Here is an 18,718-nt window from a genome sequence, read left to right as displayed (position 1 = left end):
GCGGACCCAAAGTGGCTTCTGCGTGCTACCGCACCGCCATCTTGAGACGAGCTCTGAATTTGTCATGTGTTTGTTCATTTTTTCTCATTTGTTATGTTCGTCTACGAGTGACTTCAAAAGAAAATGATTAATAGACGAACATAAAGGGTTTGAAGATTTTTTCTCTTACCGCTGCATGATTATACTTGAATATTTCTTACCAATGATGGCTTGCACATAATTAAAGCAGGCACCATTGCCTCCAATTCAAGGGGTTGAAAGGTACATGGATGTTCCTTCTGTAACATCCCCATATAATACCACACTGCCACCTGATACCATGCCCCCAGAGCATGCAACTCCTACCGTACTAACAAACAGGGGACCATGAGTCCAATGCATACAACACCGCAGTGGGAAATCAGAGCAGAATAACAGTGTTTAGCTGATGCATAGAAAACCTAAGTGGGGCGTGGTGGTGCAGTGGGTTGGACGGGGTCCTGCTCTCCGGTGGGTCTGGGGTTCGAGTTCCGTTTGGGGTGCCTTGCGACGGCCTGGCGTCCCATCCTGGGTGTGTCCCCTCCCCCTCCAGCCTTGCACCCTGTGTTGCTGGGTTAGGGTTAGGCTCCGACTCCCCGCAACCCCAAATGGGACAAGAGGTTCAGAGAGAGTGTGTGTGTGTGTGTGTGTGTGGAAAACCTATGGGCTTCCTAGCAGTCTTTATCCCCTCCATCCTCCGGCCTGTCTGGACCGCCGACGCATTTTCCACTCCACCGGTGATAGCCTTTTAAACAGTGCATAATTGTATGACCTTTGTCAGAAAGGCAGGCCTGAGGGATCGTGGCTGTTCACAGCAGCCCTCCAGCAGTCCTGATTACAGTCATCAGAGCAGGATATGTTCCCTGCTCTTCACACTAATACCATGGGTTACTTCTGCTGTGCTGCATTTGCCAAAATAAGCCCTTTACTGATGCTCTTAGCACCTCTGCGCCAGTAATTTAAACTCTGGAAATCATCATTATGTCCTCACTGAAATCATGCACTGACACTCTGCTATCTTTTGTTAGCAAAAGGCAGCCTAAATTCAGGACTGGAACAGGGGTTCACAAAAAGGAGAGGCACTGCTGAACAGTTTCCTGGTACTCGTTTTCCACTGTTGGGCCAAGAGTGGTTCAAAATGCGACACCTATTTCTAAGTTTCCATGCAGCATATGCTCTGTTGACCATTCGGCTTTCAGGTTGGGAATGACTCAGCTTTGGCCCACATTTTAAAACAGATCCATCCTCAGAATGAAAGTCATTGGAACATCAAACAGGGTCTGCGTTCTCGAACTGACTCTGGTATTGTCCTGGAACTAGTGCTGTTTATGGATTTTATTCATGCTTGTCCCATATACTGCTCTGCTACGCTGCAGCTGTGCAGTGCCTGGCCTGACCAATTCAATGATAGCATCAATTCTACAGTATCTGATCCACATGGTGACTGGCTGGAGGGTGCCCGGTCGGTGCCAAGCTACACACTGCCAGATCAGTTCCCACAGAGAGGAGGAAGGAATGGCAGACAGAAGGCGGACAGTTGAAGCACTGTGACCAGACTATCAACATTTCACAAGCAGTCAGAGGCTGCAGCCCAAAACCATTCATGGGAAAATGGTTTGACACTTTTCTGGTGCCGTTTAAAATCCAGTTCAGTTTTCATGCCCAATCATTTGTTTAGAAAGAAAGATTGATTTTGGGATTACAACATCATCGGGGAATCTCCATACATGCTGCATTTTCATGGCCCACTGTTTCTCTTCAGGGACTTTGGAAATCATAAGCTTCACAGTAAGTCACTTTTCAAGTGGGTTTTGAAATTGCTAATCTTTATTTCTACGATAGTCCAGCTGTTTGGTATGGTCCTTCAGGCATCAGAGAAACACCGCTTTGGCTTAGAGAGTACGTGCAATAGATGCACAGCAATGGAACACAACACATACAGGACCAGCAGTTGCACATTGACGGGTGTCACAGTGGGCAGGACTGCAGTCTCGCAGTACTCATAGATTGTTCAGGTTAGGGCTCCTATGAAGAATCAGTCTGTGCAGAGTTTGCAGGCTCTCTCCATGTTTTTGTGGGTTTCCTGTCACAGTCCAAACACATATATTTCAGGTTCATCTGTGACTCTAAGTTGCCTGTAGAGTATGAATGTGTGTGTGGCTACTATGCAACGATGTGGCATTCCATTCAAGGTGTACCCTTCAGTGTCTTGTGCCCTATGTTACCTTGGACAAGCGGTTACTTATAGTGAGCAAGTGAGATGTACATTAACTGGTTTAATGGCACCTTACTTCAGACTGATGTGTGTGTAGAGGAAAGTTCCATGGGGAGTGACACGGTTACACTAAAACAACACCTTCTTTTACAATGGAAAGGGAATTCATGGCTTTAACACACTGAGAAATTCTTCAATCGCGGTTTATTACTTTGTGATGAATAATTCTTGAAGACCTTTTGAAGTATATCCGTAACAACTTCTTATGAGGAAATTTATATCAATCAACATATAGCTCTTTTTGTTACTACTGGAAACCAAGTCCATTTTTTATTACTAAGTCTATAAAATAAAAAAATAGCACTGCAATCTCTTTGACATTGTCACGTCCATGCCCGCACCACAATCAACAGCACCTGACGCCGATCGAGCACCTGAGGACAATCAGAGCACTCGCCTTTAAAGAGTGTCCTCAGCCCCTTCGCACTCGCGGAACCTCTTTGAGACAACCGTCCCCTTTGCGCTCATGTCCTGGTCATCCCTGGTTCCTGTTCTTCATTCCCCGGCTTCTGACCATTCGCCTCGTCCCCTGACTTCGTCCATGGATCCTCGCTCCTACTCTGACCGCTGATTGACCGACTCTTCGCCCGTCCCCAAGAACGAGAAATCGCGTGACCCCTCAGTTCCTGATAAATGATCCTGCACTTGGGTTCAGCCTCCCCACGTCCTCTATTCCGCATGACAGACGTTTACTTTCAAATAATACACATTCAAGGATGTACATTAGCTACAGTGGAGATTCACTGAGAGTGTGTGTGTGGGGGGGGATGGATCATCAACAATGTAATGCATTTATATAACAGCTACATAAAATAATTACAGGCATTGTCGTCTATTGTGCAAGAAATGGATGAATAAAAGTGCTATAAACCTTGAATGAGTGGCTCTGGCTTTGAAACGCTTAAAAAGAATAGGTGAATGGAATGAATTAGTAGCCATGGTGTACAGAATACATGAGTAGAATGGATGAGTAGATGCTGTGTAAAGAACAGATGGCTAGAAGCTGTGCACAGATCAGATGCATATAAGTCATGTATGATTCTATATCAATAACTGTGGTGTAAGGAACGGATTAGCAGCTATGCCTGTATTGTGGAGAAGAACAGCTGCATTCCCAGGGCAACAGGGGGTTACAGCCGATCCCCATGTGTCTGATCACACTACCTCCATTCAAAGTCATGCACCACTCTCCTCAATCAGAGCTGGGCCTCGAAGCCAGAGCAAAAATAACTAGAGGTCAACAGAAGACAGAGGACAGCCAGAGAATAAAATTGTTTTTAACACAAGAAAGCTTCTACCACTGTTCAGATGACCTACAGAGTTCAGTGAGACAGAGATTGTTAGCATTCATTTACCTGATGAATGAGGTGAAATAAGCCTGTAGAAAACATGCGGTGAGGTACATGTGGTCATAGTGTTTGTTCTCCACCATGCTGTCAGGATGCAAAATCACTAACTGTGAATCTGACCTTGACAGAAAGCAGTTCTTTGAATAATAATCAAACCAGCTATAACTTCAGTGACTTTTGAAATAAAAGAGAAAAAAAGTGCTAAACTAGATGAACAATCAGCTAGCTAAAAAAACCTTAATCCTCAACATGTCGACCTTAATTTTCATCCCCAGCATCTACATGTTCAACCTACTTTCTCAGAACATTCTTACCATAAACCTTTTTTCTTACCCGGTAAGAAAATTCTCTGGCCTTTTGTTTATACAGCGCTGACTGGTGCTCATTACGATTTGTACGGCTGCAATGTGTCTCTATAATAGACCCAGAGGAGATGCACTGCACTCCAGCAAGCAGAACGTCACAGGAACAAGTCTCAGGTGAATGCTCCCAGCAGGCACCTGGCAAAAAGCACAACTCTGAGTGAAGATAGTATTAATTTAACCACGCTGTGGGCCTAAGAGTTGTTCTGAACAGGAACATGGGAGTAGGTAGTAGTAGAGAACTGACAGTCCTGCACAAAACTAGGCCTGGACTCTGTGCTGAACTCTTCATTCTGTTGCACATCTTGAAAGCCTGCATCACTTATTTAACTCCCATAAAACACCCAGCTTTAATTAATTACAGTGTTCAAAAACAGAAGGAGATGCAGGCATTAAGTGTCTTGGCAAAGGGTGAGCATCAAGTAAGTACGTATTGCTTCAATATATTGCCCTTTGGGATTAAGTGTATGTCCAGTCCAGGCTGTAATTAACTGTCACAGAGAATATCGCAGACGAAACAGCCAAATTCACAGACAGTGTAGTTTGTCATATAAATAATGCAGTGTAGCTTCAAGTGACAAATGCTCAGAATATGTCTCTGCATAAAGTTATCACGATTCATATGCTCAAAAGAAAATTTTGCTCAAAATGGTACTATTGATATTGATATTGATATTGAACTAAACCGCTGTGAAGGTGTTTTTGGATATTTGGACCTTGAAATCATTTGCCATCATTGACATCCCCACAAGGAAACTGAATTACCTTTACCACCCCAAAAGGTACAACTGCGCAGAGTTTAAATCTGCAAAAATTTTTATGAATTTCCTAAAGCAAAGGATAAACTGCTTCCACAGCAATTGGCTGCAGAGTTACCAAGAGATATCAAGCAGATAGTTCACATGTTGGTCTTAGTCTCCTAAGAGCTTCCTTGTACTCATATAGTTTCAATACTTGACCTTTGATTCTGGTACTGCACACCTACAATCCCTTTAACCTTTGTCTAACAATCCACCCTTTATAAATCAGGTGATGGTAGACAAAGTCAGCCAGCTGGACCCTTCAGGAGCTTCTGCATCCGCTGGAAAGACCCAAGTGCTAAGAGGACGAGATGAAAGCAAACATAGCCCAGGTTTTGTTCCAGCCATTGTAATGAATTAAAAGTACTTTCAGCTCCTCTCTTGGCCCCTGTTGCTCTCCATGCTGGATTCATCTTCACGGGACAGGGGTGAGGTGGGGTTGAGGGCAAGTCTTACAAAGACTGATGATGTACTAAGAGAGCAAGTACGTGATACCTCTAATCTTCCCGCTTTCTTCAGAAAGGATGGGAAGGGAATGGGTAAGTGTTCAGAAACAATCATCATCAGCAGAACAGTATTCAAAGCACTTCTGTGTTTTAATCTCCCATGTGGTTGGAAACGGACACTGCTGGATACAGCAGAGGAGAGCAGATGAGTCAGCTTTGCTTTGTCTCACTGTAGAGAAAGTTCTGTGCTCCTTGAATGTTCCCAGAGACCTTGACCTGAGAGTACTACAGTGAGGGTGTTGAACTGTTGGTAAACCGACATTCTTCATCCAGAGGATAACTCAAAGTGCCCATATGCTTTACTGGAGCCTGTCTATAGCCAGGTAGGTCTATTTACATGACCAGCTGGTGACACGTAAATGACAGTGGTCACTAACGTTAACGCTCGGGTGATTCATAGGTGTCTACACTTAGAGCACTTGCAAGGTACTGGGTTTGAGACTAAGGCACAGAATTGAGAAACAAAGTGCAATGATTGAGTAAGGCATTTTCGCTGAACTGCTCTCATAAAGAATGTTTAATGACTCAGCGTTTATTACTTTATATTCAATTCTCCAATATCTGTACAAGCTTTGCAAATACCTATTATTCCGCTGGTGAAAACTCTGCTGAGTCAATATCAAAGGCAATCTTGGTTTTTAATTCCTCAGGCAGCGGAAAAATGGAAAAGTGTTATTGGCTCATTCAATGTCCTGGCAAACGGCTAAGGCCAAGAATAATGGGCACATCTTCTGAAAAGATGTACATAGTTAAAAAAAAAAAAAAAAAAAAAAATTTGCTCAGTGACTGGTGAAAGACAGACAGGTGAAGCAGTGAGACAGAGTGCAGCCACAACAGCAGCAGGGAGGATTAGGGTAACAGCAGGGTTGAGTAACAGCCAGTCCGCCCGCAGACACAAGATTGGTGTGCAAATAAAGCCCGTGTGACTGACGGAGCAGGGTGAGAACTGCGGCATCTGTTTTCCAACAAAGCTAATGTGCTTCATTGTACTTTAAGTGACTTTATAAATCCCAATGTTGCAAATGAACATTACTCATTTCCTTATGTGACACACAAGTTCTTGTTCACCCCATGCCGAAATATTAAACAAATTATTCACAGCCTGCTGACAAGCGCAGTGCGAGAGTGCACAGTATGCTGTGAGAAAGACATGTCATTTGGGTTCATTGTTACACTGTAGGAGATGGATGACGTTGCAGTCCAGAGACAACCGTCCGCAGATGGGGAAAAGACACTTGCTGCCAGACTAAATTAGATGAGTGGTATTTGTTTTCATGGCTATCCAATGATAATTTTTTTTGCAGAGTAAATGATTAATGTTCGCTTGCATCACTTTTCTCTGTCCTTCCAATTCACTTAATTTTGCTACAGTTTCAAGAGTGGATGAGCTATGCAGTCAGTGATCGGTCTGGTTCTTTTTGGCAGTCTCTAGCTTGCATCTATTTTACTAACTGAAAATGTCTTGTAAAACTGGCCTTCAGGAGGTGGTATTTATTAATTTACATATAGCTATGACTTATTTCTGCATTATTGCTGATATTTTTCTTTGTCTTTCCATTATACACAGATGCGTTTCTTAGCCATTTTTCTTCCCAGTCAGAATCTCTTCTGATCAGAATGTCTCTTTCTTCGTTTATCTTTCTCCTACTTTTGTCTTCGCTCTCAGTGTCAGCACAGCTGGCCCCTCAACAGCTGCTCCTGTTAGTGAGATATGAGCCATCTGCACTCTGTTCATGTGAGCCTAGGCTGGGACTTGGTTGCAGCTCGGTCTCCAAGGGCAGTAAAAAAAAATCCTCTGCAGACTGTTGCCATGAAAATTACATGCACTTCATACAGCATTCACCAGTACAGCAGGTAAATGTACTACATCTAAAAGTGGAATTATATATATAAATATAGAATCCACTCATCATCCATCACCAGTAACTGCTTGTCCAAAGTAGGGTCATGGCAGTTGACAGCTTATCCCAGAGGTATACACTGTAAAGCAGGGTACACACTATGCGGAATGCCAGTCCATTGCAGGGCAATCACAGTCACTCATTCAAATTCATATACAGAAAATGGCAATTTAGAGGCACCAGTTCACCTGAAACACTTTGGGCAGTGGATATATATTTCAATATATCTACATTTACATTTATTCGTTTATCAGAAGCTTTTCTCCAAAGCGACATACATCTCAGAGAAGCACAATCTAATCATTGGTGTTACTGTTGAGGTGACCTAACCCCTGCGTGTTTGTGATCATATGCTATGATATGTAGATGATTGTGATACATGATAATATTTAGACAGTCTGAACTCAGACTTTCTCCTAACTGGCTGTAAAATATAAATAAATCAGTTTCTGGGGAGCCATCATATAGTCCCACAGGCACAATGACTGCTCATGATGTTTGCGCTCATGGCATCCAATAAACAGAAGTCAACTTAAAAATATGAAATGGTGAAATGTTTGCATTTCATAGCAAGAATCCACAAAAAAGTAAAATAATAAATAAGAAATGAACATTTTAAGGCAAACTTTAGCTGGCTTGGAAAAGCCAAGTGTAATTTGACAGGGAATTTCAGCATAGGATGTTTTATGTTTAATAATTAACATCTCAAACATTTTTGAACAAGAAAAATAAGCCTTTTGACAAGTAGTCTACTTCCTGTGCAGCAGAAGATATTGCCCAAGTTCGGTGTTTGTGATTTGAGACCTGTACAAAGCACAATGAGAAAATCTTATCAGAATAATAATAAAGACAAATACACACACACATTTTCAGAACCGCTTGTCCCACACAGGGTTGCGGGGAACCGGAGCCTACCCGGCAACACAGGGCGTAAGGCCGGAGGGGGAGGGGACACACCCAGGACGGGACGCCAGTCCGTCGCAAGGCACCCCAAGCGGGACTCGAACCCCAGACCCACCGGAGAGCAGGACTGTGGTCCAACCCACTGCGCCACCGCGCACCCCATTCATAAAGACAAATATTAATATTAAAAACAATATTTTAAGGCAATAACCATATTTTTTAAAAGAGAACATCTCAATATTTATCCTCCTGAATGATCTCTACTTGTCGACTGCTGAAATAGTGGATAGGCACGGCAAAAAGGCAAGACCTTAGGTAAAGAAACTCCGATGACGAGTGACAATATTAATGTATAAAAAGAGGTCTTTTGCAAGCATTCAAGGTTATCAGGAGGTACATGAATGCACTGTCTGAAGTCTCATAAAAGTCCCAAAGAATTCCTGCTTGATGATTACGTTGTCTGCCATTCTAAGTACAAGACAATGGGGAAAAGGTTATTGTCACAATTTTTATTGCATTCTTCTTACTGCTTTTATTTTACACCTGACTGTTGGCTGTGCTACAAGAGCAAAGCAGTTTAATTACATTGCTCAAAAAGTACCACAACCCTTCCGGGGACCCGCAACCTTGAGGTTACAATTCTGTGCCCTTAATCACCATGCTGCCAACTGCCCTGTGGTGGCCAGGGAAGTGAAGGTATGTCCCTTAAACTACGTTTACACCCTTTCCCTAATGGCTCTCTGCCTCCACACAGTATGCTTGGCAGCACAGGTTGTGTATAAGCCCATTTAGAGTTCAGAGAAGAGATGGTCCTTCTGGGGCTGAAGAGCAACCGACAGCCGAAGGGGACAGTGAAAATCAATAGCAGCCATTCACAGGGCGAAACCCAGTCTCCCTGGCTCCATTAATCGGACACACTAAGAGGATGGAGGGTCACCCGTCTCAGTTCCTTCCCCTTTTTACTACACTTTTCAATCTCTTTTGTTGCTTGTACTTTAGACCTCTTTGTGTTATTGACCCTGCAAGCTCCAGATGCACCGAATTGTCACACAAAGGGTGAAGGAAACAAACAGTAACACATTATCAGGCTGCGGAAAGTTCCCGCCAACATCTCCAAAGAAGCTTGGCAGGTGTAATTAACACATGGCAACAGAAACGTGGTGATGAGGGAAAAGTGTTAGTATTTCAGCGTCACAAACCTGACAAGCACTAAGTCGGGGCATGGCAGCCCCTCAGCAGAACAGAGCAGCAGTTCCAGGGAGGAATGGGACATACTGAGTGCCACCATGTCGGCAGTAGACTGGCCCTGCTTCTACCACCAACCTTCAGAACCAGCTACAAGATGATGCTGAGATACATGAAGGACAAGTCATATTCTTGGAGCCTATTTATTGCACTTCTCAGTATGTATAACTCACATGCTAGAACAACCACGTGTTCATCTCTAATAGACAGTAATTTATTTAAGGCTATAGAACATCTATGGGAGATATACTTACGTCTAATCCATACTCTTTAACTAGTGAGGGGCCAAGTGCCTTAGATTGTCAATATAAACACATCAGGATAAATAAAGGAAATTACTAAAGATTTCTTACACAATTAGTTTTTTTGATTGACTTTTACAACAGGCCACTTCATAAAAAACAGTAACTGCATGGTGTAAAGGTGTGCTGTGGCTTGTTTCATTCACGGCCTGAACGCACAGTGCAAAAAAGAAGATGCACCGCTGCAGTGACAAAGCATGTAAAAAGCAAGAATGCCTGTATTTTTTTCTTCTGAGTGTTTGTCTCTGAACCAAGAGCGTATACAGTAAAGTAAATGTTTGGCGTGGTGCTAGTCCTGCTTGGGGGTTTTTCAGCTGTTTGCTGTGGATAATTACACATGGCCTTTATTAGCAGATGCGGTACAACTCCCACACCTGTCGTCTATATCCTACACATTCAATTAATAATAACGACGATCATCAAGCGGCCAGGTAGGGTGCACCCTGGACTGGGCACATGAGCATAGCAGATAACAACATTTATAATAACAACAGTAACAATAATAATTAATGTAATTCATATTACATTCAAAGAACTGATGAATAAGCACTTTAATGACTGTCCTGTTTTATTTATTTAGCAAGAGCAAAATAAAAAGAATGAAACAGCAACACGTTATGATTATACTCGCTTGTACTCATGCGGGACCAGAATTTTGCTATCCAGAGGGGAGACCAGCATTCATTTAAATTATAATGCAGGTTATGTATTAATTATCGTAACAAAAGAAAATTCCTGCCTTGGGTCAAGCATACACTGTTTTATGGAACAAAATTCAGATATAGTCCCAACACCAGAATATTAATTCAACCTAAGGAAATAAGGGTAGCACAAGTCCCAGTAAGTTTCAGATATGCCGTGGAGAAGACGTCTTTCATTTAAGAACATCCGAGCATGTTGAAATTCCCTACTTCTAATTAAAATCCCAGGTAGTAATTATAAACAGAAATGCAAATAATTTAGCCATTAGACAGTGCAATAAGAAGATAGCTCCAGTAATATTATCATCTTATCAAAACAAAAGCTAGAACATGTGACCCAGTAATGTGGAAAGCAGAAGGCGGGTATCATGTGATTTACTGTTATTCGGCAGACTCCTTTGTTTCAGCTGTATTGTACATTAAGCTACTTGCAATTATTTATACATTTATACAGCAGGGTATTCTTCGCAGAACAATTCAGTGTAAGTACTTCTTGCGATTCAATTTTGATCAAGAACATTATACACCTGGGTCACTGGATTGGAAGAAAACCACTAAGCAGTCCTGCACCCCCCCTGCTCAAGACCGCGCTCTGAGACATCTCACAGATTAAACTATAATTTTAGCCAGTACACTTGTTCCCAGGCTCCTCTGCAGCTGGACAACTGCGCAGCACGCAGGATGCCACCTTGGACCCCTTTTCTGATGTCCAGCTCAGTCCTTCGCAGACTCAGTGTCACAGTGTGGTTGGGGATTACAAAGACCCTGAAGACATGACATTAGGCACTGGGACAGCGGCACAGAGGGTTCGAGTCACTGGTGTCAGTTTCCATAGTGAGAAGCAGTTTGAGGGAAGGGGTATGGTGGCTCCATTCGACAGTCAAACAGCACCTGGAACTTCTCTCCACCGCTCTGGCTTCATTCCGGTAAGAGTACAGCAGCTGCTGTAATGACATCATCGTACATTTTCTCAACACGAATCTCCGTGTCAGTGCTTAGTCTGATAAGCGCAGTGCGCTGTATGCACCTCACATTTTCGCAGTTGTAGTTGGCTCGACTTTCTATTCGCGTGAGTGATGAGCGCTCATGCGGTGCAGGAAAAGGCAGCTACGGGGCTTGGATGAATTACAGAACGAGCCATTCACAGAGTATCTGAACTCGTTAATCCATACAATCCCCCTCAGATCTGGGAACCATACATGAAGCCATGCTGTGCTGTCAACATGCAGAAAACATGAAACATAGTCCTCGCTACCAAATCCCACAGGACATGGCCACTGTCGGGACACACCGATTTTGGGAATATGAACAGGAGGCGCAGACCCTTGCTGTGCCACATATACCAGTGGCACATATACCAGTCCTGTGCGCATATTGAGGACACAGGTGGTGTTCCGTGTCGATACTGATAGGAGCGCGTGGGCGCTGGACCCACTCCCCCGTGGGGAGGCGGAGGAGTGGTGATGGATGATCTCTGCTCCTGCAGGCAGCCCTAGCACTGGGCCGTGGCCGTGGTCGTGATAAATTGGCCACATGGTAATAAATCTGTACCCATCTCTACAGCAATGCAAACACTGCACAGAGAGGACGCCCATCCGAGGTCCACGGATGATACGCATCCCCCTCCGACACATTCTGTACCCCTTCCCTCCTGAAGGGATAAGCCTGCAGCTGCTAGGCCCATCTACTGAGGGACTTCGCAATGCATTTCTTGCCTGAGTTTCCTGCCTCAGCAGCCACACTCAGAAAAGCAAAAAAGTGGTCATCCGGTGCGTCACGCAGCCAGATCTCTTTTGTGTTCTGCTCTCAGTGCGAAAGCGAGCCACAGAGCTCGATGACCTTGCCACACACCAGCTCCAGAGGTACTAGCGCATTGCTCACAGTCACCACAGCTGCAACATCTCAGCTCCATCTCTTCCAGCTCCCCCAGCCTTGGACCCTCATAGAAGGAGCCTCGACTGTTGGAGAAAACAGTCAATCATTTTTTTTTTTCTGTTTTCTTGATTATTTTATGCATTTTGCATTAACTTTTGGCCACAGCAATTAGTCCAAAGGATTTTATGAATTCACTGAACGCTGCATTCGAGTGCAAAATTTCAGGATTATTTTTAATAAGAAACTTATCTACTAATTAACTTTTTTCACTCTAGGACTGCTGCCATATTATTAAGGGATGTACTGATACATGGTGCAAGAAACTTATACATATACAGTAGAGCAGTATACAAACTGAGACTGATGTAATATGAGGTCAGAAAGTCTTCAGCAGTATGTCATGTTTATTGGCTGCAGATTGGTTAATAAAAACACCTTTTCTTTGAAAGTTTGTTAAAGACATCAAAATGAACACAGTGGGTCCTCATGTTACGAATTTTCAAACATTTTTAAGTTCATGTATTTTTAACAGTATTTTCTTCCCTTTTCTATTTTCACAAATTTTGGTTTGTGTCGGCGCAGGAGTGACCTACTGTATGTTTCCACATCCAGCAATAAAATCTCAATAAAACACACTCAAACAGCGTATTACAGAGGGAGCACAGTAATTAGTTTTCTTCCAATTAATTTGCTTCCCCAGTGTTTACAGCTCATGTCTGTCTGTGATAAATAACAAGATGACGAATATTTTATTCTTTATGGGGATAAATCTGCATTGAACTGGAATTTGTAAAGACAAACTTCCTACACATTTTCAGTCATTTTAAATTAGTTTCAATGTTGCCCAAAGTAAAAAAAAAAAAAAAATGTTAAAGGACTTGTGTGTTTCTTATGTACTATAGCTATATCTGGAACTTCTACAGAACCTACAAATGGAGATGTGTCTGCATTTTTAAGCTTTAACTGATTGTTCAGATAACAAAGCAAACTGAAATTTGTCAGAGGCTGAGACACATTACACATGTTCATGTGATGAAACTGTCAATCAGCCCTGAAAAAGAGTTTGTGGAAATTAAGTATTTTTTTATTCTTAGTTGTCTTCAATTTTGGATGTTGTTTCAAGTAGATAAAAGATGATAAATTAAAGGTTCTGAGACTGCTGTCCTGTCCAGAGTTTACCTTGCACTTTACCCTGCACTACATTTTGGGGATACACCCTGGAACACTGCGGTTCTGCACTGGGCGGGCAAGCAAGTGATGAAAATAGAATAAATCAAAATCTTCAAATTTATTTATTATTATAGTTTTATCAGAGGTTTTGGGAGAACCTAACCTGTGAATAAACCAAGGCACATCTGTAGTATTAAGCATTTTTTGATTGTGATGTAGTAATAAGATACAAACCAAGTTACAGATCCTAACTGTATCTGTAAACACACACAAGTGCACATGCACAAACACTAGAAAAATATATTGCAATACTATATACAGAGGACAGCTGGTAGTGTAGTGGTTAGGGCTGCTGCCATCAGACCCAAAGGTTGCAGGTTTGATCGCCAGCTATAGTACCCTTGAGTAAGGTACTTATCCTGAATTGCTCCACTGACATTACCCTACTGTATAAATGTGGGGATTGTTGGTATCTTAACAGTGCAAGCTGCTTTGGAGCAAAGCATTTGCTAAATGAATGGAAGTAAACAAATGTGAAAACATCATGTATAGTTCTCAAGGGAAAGTTTTTTAAAAAATAACATCATCAAGTATTTGGATGCAGGATTACAGCAATTTCAAAAATCAGAAATTAATGTGCATTATGTGTAAAGAGGTTTTTTCTGTGCTTACTGAGAAACTGACCACGGAAGGAAATCTGAAAAAACAGGAAGTTCTGCCTGTGCTTTTAAAAAGTGCCCTAGCACTAACAGTTAGACCGTTTTCATTTTATTCCATGAATGAACAATATTTCCCTAAGTTGTTCAAATTCCCTACACGCGTGCAATAAGGCAGAGAGTGAGAGATACACTAAAGTAGGCCAATGACAAGCATGGATTTAAACTATTCAGTAAAGTTTGTGGTGTGTTAACAGAACAATAAATTCACTTCTTACAAACTGTTATGTTTGGTAGTGTGTGAACATCTTCATGGCAGCCTACTGTATATGTAATATTGTGGAGATGTGTTTCTAAGTAGAACGAGTGTAACTAAAAATAGCAGTAAGAGACCACATTTGAAGCATAGGATGGGAGAACACTGTCAAACTGCACATCCGTTTCTGCTGAATAACATCATGTCATCTCTTCCTGATTCACCTCACAGTGATTTCACAGCAAATGACAGTAGTCCAGCACGCAGCACCTCTCATTGTAATTCCAAGACCGTTGGTTAATGTCTTACACAACATTCTCTTTTGGTGCTTCGGTAGATTTTTGCTTTTGTAACAAATTCGTAAAATTAGTCATCATTAGTTAACAGCTGCATCATAAATATATTAAGAAATACTTGTCAGTGATTAGTAGGGGGGCACAGCAGCACAGCAGGTTTGACCAGGTCCTGCTTTCTGGTGGGTCTGGGGTGCCTTGCGACAGACTGACGTTCCGTCCTGGGTGTGTCCCCTCCCCCTCCAGCCCTGCGCCCTGTATTGCCGGGTTAGGCTCCGGCTCCCCGTGACCCCGCTTGGGACAAGCGGCTTGAAACTGTGTGTCAGTAATTAAGAGTTATGGCATTTTTTGCCATGATGTCCAGTACTGCTGATAAGGCCTAGCTTTAAATGAAGGACAGTTAACTCCAGCATATTTACTGAAACCAGCACACACTCACACACTGCTGAAGATAAAGTGAGCTTCTGGGATGGAGGTGTCCTACTAATTCCATGCGACATGATTCTGCTTGCCTCACCCTTCCTGGAAGATGGAACTATGGAAAACCCGTATGGGCTGTTCAGGGTCAGCTCATTGGCCAACTCTGTCAATAACCTGAAAATTTCTTTAAGGAATCTGTCCACTGTCAAACAAAAGGCAACACTCACATATACTCATGTACTAGTGTGAACCACACTGGTCACCCTTTCAGAAAGAAATGGAGGGAAAAAAAAGCACCTCAGCTTAGGAAGAATCTTTCCCAACCACCTTTCTGATTGCTTTTAATGGCACGCAAGGCGCTCCCCAGGGGAAACATTTCTCGTCATCACCTCCCCAAGTTTCTCACCCTTGTACCTCCCGCTCTCATGTTCTTCTTTTGCTGTCCTTCTGCAAAACGCTATATGACTGACATTTTGAGCACAGCAGGTTACGTTGTGGCTAAGCAACAACACTCGTGAATGAAAGTTTGCAAATCAGATTCCATAAAGAGGACTGTTGCCCTGGCCTTTGGCAAGCCTCTCAACCTGAAAAAAAACTGCTTTGTAAATATCCAGCTGTGATAATTACTTTAACCAGAAGCTATTTAGTTTACCAGCAATAATATGAAAAAAAAAATAAATTCATAAGCAACTGTATACACTACATATGTACACTTGTAATGTAATTATACAAAGAATACAACGGGTGGATTTAATTTTCTGAAGTTAACTAAGGAAACAAAGCTGGCATGAATGCATTCTGGCTCAGTATGAAGGTGATTAAATTTCCACAAGCCTTTCAGATGCAACACAAAATGGACAAGTTTTGTGAAGCAAAAATCAGTTGAGAAAAGAAACGGAACAGCTTGAGGTACACAGAAAGGTCACAGCTCATAAACACCATAGCTCAGAGCAGAGAAGATGTTGCGAGGTGGAATCTTTAGCCCTGTCTCCTGTGTTCCCATCCACCCGATGCACTCACAAGACCCAGCAGCGCCTGGTACACCAATTCCAAGATCCCATATTTACAATTATACAGACTTTCATTTTCCCTCATGTACAACAAATAGATAGTGTTCACCCTGGCGGCAAGTTGCATTTTCTGTAAGTTTGTTGTGAATTATAAAGATCTAACTCCCAAGTAATCATCATGTTGGCATACTCCTTCTGTTCCAGCTTGCTTAAGCATACACTGTATGTGCTGTACCCCAGTCCCTTCGCAAAGTTCTGTCCCCGGAAGTCTTATACCTCAACCCATCATCCCGTTATCCAACAATTAAACAATTAGTCAAGGGAAAAAACTGGTCTTCATCTGCCTTTCCACTATGCTCCAGTCCTCAAGGATCTTCCCAGCTGAATGAAAACTTAGCACTGAGGATCATGGATAAGTTCTCACCTGCTGAATGGAAGCCTTGCACTAGGGATCACGGGTATGTCCTCACCTGCTAAATGAAGAGAAATCACTGAGGGTCATGTGTAGTCTCTGCGGAGATGGGTGTCACCGCTGCTTGACTGAGCAGGCAATTGCAATTCATCCAACTCTGCAAAACAAGTACACACAGAACACAATCACAATTTTCACCTTACAGACAAACCACAGTTGGACGTTCGAACAAAAGTGCACCTTAATTAATTTCCTTCCTCTCCATTTTTTTTCTGGTTTTTAAAGGGTAAGTTTCAGTCACAAGCAGTGATTCATTTAAGCCAGCAGCTCAAAGCTGTTTGCTTAAAAACACGAAAGAAAAGAAGAAGACTGAAAGGGAAGAGGCACATCTACAATTTGCTATTAAAAGCCCACTGTTTTGGTCCATCTCTCTCCTCCTTGTGCTCCCCTTTGCTCTGATTTTTGTTTTGTTCAGATCTAAGCATGTGCAGAATACTAATTCTAGGGTCACAGAGCCACAATTTGACAAAAATGACTTTTTGGCCCCTTTTCACGGGGCACTTTGTGTTGCCAGTTCCCACTGGGCTGCCTCCCCTGAAATAAAGCCGGCCCAATTAACGGAGCAGGACTCGGGGACAGCAAACAACCCCCTCAACAAATGGCAGGCCTCTAAAGGGCCTCGACAAGCGAGCAGAAAGCCGATGACGAGTTTATTCAGAATCCCAGAGAAAACGGCAACAATTACAGTGAGGAGCGGCAGGGCAGCGTTTAGGCCATGGGTGCCGGCTCTGTGGATGGACAGAGGCTATATGGGACAGCATCAATGGCAAAATCCCCTCCTGTCAAATGTAAATGCTGTGCTGTCAATCGTCGGGATTTGGTGAACTCTTGCCAAACTAATGCATATTAAACAGTCTTTTTGTGCTTCTGACGAAAGGATGGGGGAAGTGGGAGGAAAGGCACGGGTCTGTCATACCTGGATAGAAAGAACATTCTGGGCATTACATCCATTTAAACCAATCATTAGTACCATGGACTAGATGCTAGCCTAACCCCAACTGGAGCTACTCGCTGTACTATTTCTTAGTCCTCTTTAGTCTATTAAATATGATCATTTTATACACAGCTGCTGAGGGCCAAAGTTGGGTGTTGTAGAGCTTGCTGAAGATTTAATTAAATGGCATCGCGGAGGAAACAGACACCATCTGTGTTTCACGTTTAAAGGGCAGTAAGCAGGGGAGTGAGAGACCCTGGAATGGCAGCTCTGCACCCCCACTCCAAGCCCCTTGACACAGCAGAGGAAACGCAAACAAAGGAGGTGGCGGCATCTCCCACAGCGTTCTGAGCGAATGCATCATTAACCGCAGGCCGAGCCTCTGAAGCGAGCGATTTCCAGGCCTTGGAAAACGGCAGGCATCCCACCAAGTGACCTTCCCTCCATTTTCCCCCTGCCCAAACTCTGGAGCAAGGCAACATTTTGGTCCTCACTTCCTGCTGAGTCTTGACTTGCTGTACATTATTGACATTCCTCCCAAAGAGGAGTGCCCAGGACACTAAAAAAGCCATTATCAAACTTACAGATTGCTATTGTCAGTAGGCATACAAACTGTATCCTTTAGCAACCCAGGATCCAAGCCTCCTTCTGCTTCCCTCCATCCTCTGTATCTCTATCAGCAATTTTCACTATTTTTGAAATTATAATGAACAGCATTACTGTAACCACAGACATCATCACACCATTTAGATTTTACTCTTAATGTTTCACAAAAAAAGAATCAAACAAAAAACGATAAAGCGCAACTGATTTCTCGATGGAGACTGTGGTCCGGATGATGAGTTGTTGTCACTTCTCTGAAACATGAGTGACATCCAAACACCAGGTTTCTGTCTGAACAGGATGTTATTGATAGCATCTCTGAATATTTCTGAGTCCCAAAAGCCCTGCTCTACAATGTCGACAATCTGTTTCTCAACTCAACACCATAATGTTTCATGAGCAGACAAGACCACCCCACAAGACTGCCAAGGCTTAGGCCACAGTGAAGAGGCTTTTGGTAGGAGAGGTGAATCCCCATGTTGTCCCCACTGACTAGAAGGATATGTTTTCTCATTATGCACCCTGCTACCTGATTTATGCATGCATTCATATTTCATCTGGATTGCCTTTAATCACTGCACAGCAAACTGCTGTTCTCATAAATACTCTGGAAGCCCAATTACTGCCTTGGCAGTTTTTTTCCTTCCCCCCATTCAATGTAATTAAT

General features: G+C 42.8%; 1 protein-coding gene across 3 annotated transcripts in view; it reads right to left on the bottom strand.

Annotated features, from left to right (window-relative positions):
- Window positions 1–18,718, bottom strand: part of sulf2b (sulfatase 2b) — a 105,491-nt gene that overhangs the window by 68,915 nt on the left and 17,858 nt on the right. For all 3 annotated transcript variants that reach the window (XM_018756734.2, XM_018756738.2, XM_018756735.2), the window contains exon 2: window positions 16,513–16,611. The gene's annotated coding sequence lies outside the window, so the exon portion shown is untranslated. The remainder of the gene's footprint in view (window positions 1–16,512; window positions 16,612–18,718) is intronic.

Source organism: Scleropages formosus, chromosome 2 (genome assembly GCF_900964775.1).
Source record: "Scleropages formosus chromosome 2, fSclFor1.1, whole genome shotgun sequence".
Lineage (NCBI taxonomy): Eukaryota > Metazoa > Chordata > Actinopteri > Osteoglossiformes > Osteoglossidae > Scleropages > Scleropages formosus.
This window is presented reverse-complemented; position numbering and strand designations above follow the sequence as displayed.